The sequence below is a fragment of the Dipodomys merriami genome, unplaced genomic scaffold (genome assembly GCF_024711535.1).
Source record: "Dipodomys merriami isolate MVZ:Mamm:240054 unplaced genomic scaffold, mDipMer1.0.p SCAF_2, whole genome shotgun sequence".
Classification (NCBI taxonomy): domain Eukaryota; kingdom Metazoa; phylum Chordata; class Mammalia; order Rodentia; family Heteromyidae; genus Dipodomys; species Dipodomys merriami.
The window spans coordinates 116,413,784-116,423,472 of NW_027203381.1; positions in this window are offsets into that span (position 1 = coordinate 116,413,784).

Below are 9,689 nucleotides of genomic sequence, written 5' to 3' on the forward strand. Positions count from 1 at the left end.
AGCCCAGGCAGGAAAGTCCGTGAGTCTTACCTCAAATAAACTACGCAAAAAGAGCTGTAGTGGAGGGCTGGGAAGGTGGCTCAGTGGTAGAGCACTTGCTTTGCATGCCTGAGGCCCTGGGTTCAATTCCTCAGCACCACATAAGCAAAAAGAAAAAAGCCAGAAGTGGCACTGTGGCTCAAATGGTAGAGCACTAGCCTTGAGCTGAAGAGCTGAGGGACAGCGCCCAGGCCCAGAGTTCAGGCCCCACGACCGGACCCCAAAAAAAAGAGCTGTAGTGGAGCTATGACTCAAGTAATAAGAGTGCTAGCCTTGAGTGAAAATGTTCAGAGAACACTCAGGCCCTGCATTCAAACCCCAGGACTGGCACACACACACACACACACACACACACACACACGCACGCACGCACGCACGCACGCACGCACGCACAATTTAAAAATGAGTAAATGCCTAGATATTTCTCCAAGGAAGATAAAGGATCATGTATGAGTAAGCTCAATATTGTTAGCCATCCAGGAAATGCAAATCAAAACCACTGTGAGATTGTACTTGTCACCACCAAGATGGCTAAAACTAAATAGATAATAAACAAGTACTAGCACAGGCATGGAGAAATCAGAACCCTTATTCATTGCTGGTGGAAATTTATAACGATGTAGACATTTTTAAGAACAGTTTGGCAGTTCCTCACAATACCACTCCTACTTTCATACTCAGAATTAAGAATGTGTGTTCACGCAAAAATGTTCAGAGCAGCCAAAAAGTAGAAACTTATGAAATGAATATGTTGAATATGTTCCACATAAAAATTATTGATATATGCTACAACACAGATGAACTTTGGAAATATTTCACTAAGTAAAAGGATTCTGTTCCAACAGCCATGACTGTATGATCCCATTTATACAAAATATCCACAAGATGGAACTCCACAGAGACAGGAAGAGGACTGGCTTAGCATGGAAGGTGATGGAAATGTTTTAGGATTAGATAGCAGAAGCAGTTGTGCAACTCTGTGAATATACTAAAAATTGGTATAGTGCATATAAAGTGGTACTTTTTACATGTAGGTTATATGTCTTAATATCTGAAAATCCACTAAGAATCTGGAATTCCCAAGAAAGGATGTGGTGAAGACAGGGGAGAGAAGGACCACGGTAGTACAGGGGAAGGAGCACAGACATAGATAGATCAGTGAGAACATGGGTTTCACAGGGACCAAAAAAACATGACACAGAGCCATGTGAAGGTGCAAATTGAAGTCAGTTCTGCTCCACATAAAAGGATCCTTCTTCTGAGGGCATACCATGCTCAGAAACAGCCGTTGGTCATTAGATCTAAAGAGAAGAAGAAAGGCATCAGCTCTTAGTAGAATGCATGCCAGAGTGATGGTGTGAAGCTCTTGGTTCTCTTGGTGGTGAAAAATAATCTCAGTGACCTGTGTTTATTTGTCCTCATGAGCATGCCAGAAGGAATGGTCCCCAGTTTTGCTTCTCTTCCACATACATTCATCAGTAGTTCTTCCCACCTCTGTAGTTGCTGAGGGGTAAGGAAGGGCAGAGTTAGGAAAGAACTGACAGAAAAGATCACAAGGTAGGGACAAAAAGAAATAGGGAACTGAAGAAGAAATAGGGAACTGAAGAGGAACTGAGGTACCCTTAGGAGGGAAGAAGAAAGTGAACAGGACTCCACAGAGGGAGAAGGTTCTGAAGAGAGATTTGGTGGCCCAGGAGACACAGGTTAGAGAGAAGTGTACATTTGAGGAAGAGTCCTTCTGGGGCAAAATAATGAGCAAAAGAGCCTCAGGCATCACCATGAATCAATATAGCCTTGTGCCACCGAACCACAGGGATTCTGAGGTTCTGAGAACCTCAGTGATAGATTTTTTATCTTACTATCATGTGACTATCACAGGATGCACGGACCAGCCAACAATGAATTTTTAGATGCACATACAGATAAACTTCTATGGAATGTTACTTGAAATTTGCTTACTGATTGTCAACAAACTTTTGCTGTCTGTTCACAGTACTTTGGGCTTTTCAGGCCAAACAGTCTCTGTTATAACTACTCAACACTGCCTTTGAAAAAAATAAAAGAGCAGCTATAGACAATACGTAGATGAATTCATATAGCTTCTTTCCCACGAAACTTTAAAAAAAAAGGCATCAGGCCAGATCTGGTCCATGAGCATAGTCTGTCCAGTTTCACTACAAGAATCATGATTTATGCTTCACAGCTTACACATCAGTCATCATCCATGATTATATTTTTCATAATTTATCCTAGTTCACACAAAACATTTTTCTCTTTGTAATTGCCAAACCACATGGTGATGCTATATGACAAATATGGAGATGCCACACTTTAACAGGAGACGACAAATCTCCCCAACCCTGAACTGTGGCCTCCAGGCTTGAGCTTCCTGAAAATGGAACACTCCAGAAAGCTCATCTCGAAGGATGAGGGAGGTAAAGGCAAACTTAGCGTGTCCCAGCAACCCTTATTCTGTGCTGTGCAGTTCGACCTTCCTAGAGCCATTCTGTTCTGTGACCCTTCACGTGAAAGACCCTCCCTGCTCTGCCATCCTCCGATCTCCCTCCCAATAATGCAGCTCAGCTCCCGTTCCCTTTCCCGTGTTTCACTTTCTCATTCTAGCTGAAGAAGCCATCAGGAGAATACCCTTATACACTGAGATCAACACACATTATCCCAGGCAGCTCTGAGGTGCACACAAATAACACATTATAACAAAACATAACATCCTTAATAAAAATAATTACGCCTTTAGTAACAGAATGGATTAAACATTATCCTCAAAATAATGTCCCTTCTAATGTGCTTTCTTGACTTAGGGGAGAAAAAGTTGGATTAGAATGAGGAGAAATAATTAACTGCCTAATATTTCCTTCTCCTCCCTGGCCAGTAAACAGATGTGGAAACTACAAGTTGCTCACTCCTTGTAACTTGGGTCATTTTTTTTTTTGTTGTTTTTTTGTTTGCTTGTTTTTTGTCGGTCATGGGGCTTGAACTCTGGGCTTGAGCGCTATCCCTCAGCTCTTCAGCTCAAGGCAAGCGCTCTACCACTTGAACCACAGCACCACTTCTGGTTTTCTGAGTGGTTTATTGGAGATAAGAGTCTCACAGTCTTTCCTGCCTGGGCTGGCTCTGAACCGTGATCCTCAGATCTCAGCCTCCTGAGTAGCTAGGACTACAGGCATGAGCCACCGGTGCCCGGCCAACTTGGGTCTTTTTTATCTCTATTGTTTTCATTCCAGTTTTATTTTGAGATATAATTTTTAAAGTCATTAAGGATAATCAAAAAAGGAAAATATGTGAACATACCTGCATTGTTGGTGAGCAAGAATGATAGCAGTTAACATGTATCTCAGTCCTACTGTTATTACTGTAATAAAATACCTAAGATCATCAACTTTAAAAGAAGAAAGGTTAATTTGGCTTGAAGTTGCAGAAATTTCAGTCCTTTGATAGTTGTCTGCACTGCTTTGGGGCCTGTGGCAGGAACTGTAATGAAGAAAACTTTTTACCTCATAGCTAGGACTTAGAAGGCCAGGGAGGAAGAGATGAGGTCCTACAGTCCTCTCCAAACGCACACGCCCAATGACCTAAAGACCTCCATTAGGAGCCAGGTGCCAGTGGCTCATGTCTGTAATCTTATTCAGGAGGCTGAGATCTGAGGATCACGGTTCAAAGCCAGCCTGGGCAGGAAAGTCCATGAGACTCTTATCTCCAATATACCACTAGAAAACTGGAAGTGGTGTTGTAGCTCAAGCGGTAGAGCACTCACCTTGAGCTGAAGAGCTCAGGGACAGCGCCCAAGCCCAGAGTTCAAGCCCCATGACCGACAAAAAAAAAAAAAGACCTCCATTAGGTACCACCTCTCAGGAGTGCCAATCTGAGGACCAAGCCTTTGACACATGGGCTTTTAAGAGACATTCCCAATCCCAACAGTGACAGCATGCTGGAGAAATCTGCTACCAGGCACATTGATTCTTTATTTTTTCAATGTGACTATTTAGATTTACCTTCATAAGTCACAAGAAAAATCAGATGCCTTGTTCCTCTTTTAACAAGGACAGCCAACTGAAAGCTCTTAAGGATCAAGGCTGCCTTATCAGATCTCTTTATACTAATCATAGTCAAAACCAACCGTGAAGCCGAGCGCCAGTGGCTCATGCCTGTAATCCTAGCTACTCAGGAGGTTGAGATCTGAGGATCGCAGTTCAAAGCCAGCCCAGGCAGGAAAGTCCGTGAGACTCTTATCTCCAATAAACCACTAGAAAACCAGAAGTAGCACTGTGGCTCAAGTGGTAGAACACTCGTCTTGAGCTGAAATTGCTGAGGGACAGCGCCCAGGCCCAGAGTTCAAGTCCTATCACCAAAAAAAAAAAACAAAACAAAACAAAAACCATGAATTGCAACTTTTACTAAAAGTGGTATAGTAGTCAGCCTTAGGAATGAATGTCTGACACATGAACAAAGCCTGAAAATAGGTGCTACTGTTTTAGCATAATGAAATAAGTGAAATGAGTCAGACACCAAAGGCAAAGATGGAAAGGGCAGAGATTTCCAGCAGGAGAAAGGAACAGGGGGTTACTGATGGGTGGTACAGAGTTTCAGCTTGATGGGACACAAAGGTTTCAAAAATAGATGGTAGGCATGACCACCCACCCATGGGAAAGTTCTCTGTATAATGAATTGTATGTTTTTTTTAAATGGCTGTGGTGATAAATGTTTTATTAGGCTCATTTTGCCACAAGGAAAGAAGTTTGCACTCTGGAGGAAAAAAAAAAAAAAACTTCATGGACAGAAATAGGAATTGGACATAATTTTCCAAGCGTGGGTCTACAGTTTTCCACATCAAAGTGGCTCTTGGTGTAATTCCTCCAGGATCATCCCAGTGTAATAGACACAAAGTTATGGGTGCTTCTCCATGACCTTCACAGTACAGTCATTAGGCTGTGTTTTGCCTTCTAGGTAAGCATTTATAAATCTGGAACTGGGAGGAGGACATCTTCGTATTGGCTTGTGTGAATTCTATGTGATTTATCCTACACTCTGTGCTGAGAAAAGCAGTGTAGTGGAAGAACTCTGGCTGAGGAAGTCTCACCCTCCCTGTGGCCTTCGTCACATCGCTCTGGTAACCTGGGCATGCTGAACCAGATGAGACTAACTTGCTGTCTACAGGACATCCTGCACCAGAACACGGAGCTTACCTGTGAAGCTCATGAGAGTGCACCACACCACCTCATCAATGGCTGCCAGCATTCTGAAGAACACATATCTTTACAGAAAATACACATGAAATGTGAAGTTTGAAGTCATAATTCAACATAGAACAACCTGCAAAGCTGGCAGGTTTATTAGGTAGCTAATAAAAATAAATCGTGGTCATGCTTTTCAAATGACTTTTCGTGTGCTGTGGTTACTTCTCAGGCCACTGTAAATTAACTGTGAAGGGCTACTTCCTGCATGCGTTTTTCCTCAAGAATCCAGACATGTATCGTGGCTACAGAAATCATATTTTTTTTAAAGATCAAATGTATTTTCTTTCCACATGGAGAATGGCTTTGAATGTTCCATTCAAGCAGCCTTGAACACAGCCTCCAGGGTTGTCCAATTACTCCTGACAAATACCATTTGGGTGTGAGTGATGGCTTAAGTGAAATATAACAGTGGGAAGAAAAAAACCAGAACATGATAAAAGGGATTTTTCTTGGTCTGCTGAGAACTTACTATAAGCTACACATTCAGGATGAAGGCCGCTTCCTGCTGGTGATGAACCCCACGTGATCTCGAGTGCTAAGGTGATGTTTGTTTGACAGTTTTCATGTCCCATAAAAGGAATTCAGCTCTTTCTTCCTCATACCAGGAAAAAAAATGTGTATCAACAAAGGAAGGGACACCAGACCTGTCTGCAGTCATTCTGTGGGATGTGAGCTAATGGGTGGTAACAATGTGGGGAGATAGGCCAGGCCAGCTCGCCCACAGCTGCCAGCAGCTCCAGTTGTCTCAATGTGTGACACGTTAGAACCAGCTGCAGGATCCAAAGCCACAAGAAAGGGAAGGAAAGCCCCAGGCAGAGCTCCAAGTGCACCGGCCTACTCTGACCTGCTCCTGAGCTCCGGAAGCGCCCTCTTCTGAGATCCTCTGTCCCAAATCCACGGTGCCTAAGATGCAGCCTGTCATATCCCCAGCACCACTGCCACACCCAGGCCTCCACCCTTCCCTGCCCCACTGGAGTCGTGTGTGTGTGTGTGTGTGTGTGTGTGTGTGTGTGTGTGTGTGTGTGTGTGTGTGTGTGTGTTTGTATGTATGTGTTTGCGCACGCAGGAGCACACGGATACACACATGCCAATCCTGGACCTTGGTGCTAACCCTTAGCTTTTTCACCCAAGAATAGCACTCACACACTCACACGCTTGAACCACAGCCCCACATCTGGCTTTTCTGGTGGCTAATTAGGGATAAGAGTCTCATGGACGTTCCTAGCTAGGCTAGCTTCAAACCTCAATCCTTAGATCTCAGCCTTCTAAATAACGACAATTACATATACAAGCCACAGGCACCTGGCTTTCTTTTTCTTTTTGCCTTAATAATATATTTTATGTAGTCATCTCAAAACATGACCATTTTTTTGGTTTGGGTTTTTTTTTTAACTGTATTTATTTAGCAGAGCACCAGAGGCTCATGCCTGTAATCCTAGCTACTCAGGAAGCTGAGATCTGAGGATTGCTGTTTGTAGCTAGCCTGGGCAGGAAAATCCATGAGATTCTCATCTCCAGTTAACCACCAGAAAAAATGGAAGTGGACCTGTATGTAGCTCAAAGTGGTAGAGTGGTACCCTTGAGGGGAAAAACAAAGCGCCCAGGACCTGAGTTCAAGCCCAACAACCAACAACATCAACAACAACAACAAAAACAGAATTCAGTGTATATCCTACACTATTAGTAAGAGGAAAGGGGTGGTAGGAAGGGGAGGTGAGAGTACTGAAAGGGGTAACAGAAATCAAGATGCACCATACTCATAAACTGATTTGTTAAATGGCAATTCCTTTGTACAACTACTTAAAGATAATTAAAACAACTTCAACGTTACAATAAGTACCTCATCTAGCGCTATTGCTAGCCCTCTGCAGATCAGTGCCATAGAGAAAACAATCTTCTCTTCTAGACAAAACCAGACTGACTCAGTAAAACAGAAAAGGGTGGAAGAGATAGCCTGGAGGGAAAAGTCATGGTAGGAGCTTCCCAGTCTGTGGTCTCAGTTCACCAAGATGTAAGAATGAGTAACAGTCACTGAGAAAGTGCAGCAGAATGAAGAACTCATTCTAAATGTGATGTGGTACCAAGTCAGACCACACAGGGGGTCTGCAGGGCGGGCTCATCTACAGACACCCTGAGAAACACTCACCCCACCTTGAAGCTCTGTTCTCTGATCAAACCCACACAACTAACAATGGATGGGGAGCCCTCCCACCCCATGGAAATGATTCTTTCCAGTTCTCCACAAAACGCATAGTTCGTACTCTAGAAATATCTGACAGATGAGCTATATAAGGTGCAGTGCTTTGCATAGGTGGTTGATTTTAACTTCTTAAAAGAAACTTCCTTTGTTTTCAGATTCCTGCTATCAATTAGAAGTTAAAATCTGCTACTTGGTAAGAGAAACTCTTTCCTTCCAAATGTGCCAAATACATCTGTTTATTTATAGATTGTCTGCAGGCAGTCAGGGTTCATCCTGCATCTTATCATCTCATCCCTCTCTTCTGCCAAGACCTGCCACAAAGCTGCCCCTGCCCCACCTGGCCAGGCCCCTTCCCCAGGCTTCGAAACCTGAATTAACGTTTATCTGCCATTTCTCATGCAAGGACATCCAACTTCCCAAAACAAAATGTGGACACCTGCATTGTACCCCAGTAGAAACATGGGCAATGGCTCTGGCCTTGTGCTCTTACTGATATTGGGAAGAGAGGAACCTTGCAGTGCAGCACTCAAAACATTCTCTCAGCAGTCCTCTCCTGACACCTAGTGTACAAAGGTGGAAGTGGCTCATGGATACTGCAAAGTCCCAGGATTCGTTTAGAGATCCACCTGTCTGGGCATCATCAATTCAAACATTAAAACCTGGTTGTTGTTTTTTTAAGGAGACTATTGAAGGGGAAAAAATGTATTGATCATCTGTTACAGGCAGGCACATATTTAACTGCAACTGCTGAATCAGATGATAAGCATTTAATCTCTAGATTTGTCTCTATACATGAACTAGTACAAGTTAAAAAATCCATAAGCCGGGCGCTGGTGGCTCATGCCTGTAATCTCAGGAGGCTGAGATCTGAGAATTGTGGTTCAAAGCCAGCCCAGGCAGAAAACTTCATGAGACTCTTATCTCCAATAAACCACTCAGAAAACGAGAAGTGGTGCTGTGGCTCAAGTGGTAAAGCACTAGCCTTGAGCTGAAGAGTTCAGGGACAGCATCCAGGCCCAGAATTCAAGCTCCATGACCAAAAGTAAAAATAAAATAAAGATCTATAAATCACTGACACTTTATAGCCTGCCTTAAAATCTATAGTAACTGAAAAGTCTTTCAAACCAGAATATTCCAGTTGAGAAAAGGGCAGCTTGCTCCTATACCTGAGGTTCAGAGAGGGAACCACAAAATAGCCTGATCTAGGAAATTTTACAATCCCAATGTCCTGGCAGACCCAAGACCCGCTAAGTCAAACCCCCTTAGAACTTCAGCCTGAGGACTATGCAAAGCTCCACACGACTCCTGTACACAGCTAGGGTTTGGGAGACAGAGATGCTTCTCAGAGAACAGGTTTCAGAACCTGACTCAAGGCCTAGTTCCTCGCTGCCCTGGGGCGTCTCCTGCTTTCTTCATGACATTCTGAACTCATTTTCATCAGCAGTTTAGAAATGCCCTTTGTTGTGAAGACAAGAGTTGAACTGGAATTACTTACTATGCCAATAACAGCTAAGCAGGCCCTTTCAGTCTGATCTTTGCCTTGTCTTCTAAATCTAGGTAGGAAATAATACCCAGATTTTAAGCGATTTGCGTGGCTTAAGGAGAAAGTTGTCAAATACTAATTGCCTGATCTGCACAAGGGGACGGGGACCCCTAAGGTTAACAGATCAGCCCCCGGCCCAGGACAGATGCCAAAGCAATGAGAAAAGGTCTGCCTTTCAGATCACACCTGTTTTCAGCCCTGGAATAGCAGCTATTGCCCTTTATAGTTCTCAAGGTGATGGCAAGGGCTATAAAAGTGACACGGTACTATTCAAGGTGATACTGAAGGAAGAGAGCTTGGCTCATACAGACTGTGGAGGTCTTCTTTCTCCCTGCAGTGCAGTTCTCTGAGCAGAGAAGCCAGAAGAGCTGCCCATTGGGCTGCAAAACCACCACAAACCAATGGGCTTAAGGTGATGGTACTCAGCCTACACTCACACTGTCTTCAAAGGCAGGGATTAGTATCACTGACCTCCCAGCAGGCATTTCTGGGTTCTAATCACAGCTAATGGCTTGGGGAAATCAGTGTCTTTAAGTTTAGTAAAAAACTGCAATGCCCACCCCATGGGCCTACTCTGAAAATTAAATGAGGGCAGGGCCAGGGAGGACTCTTATGCCAGTAGATCCCTGCCCCTGCCTTTGAACAGAATCTACCC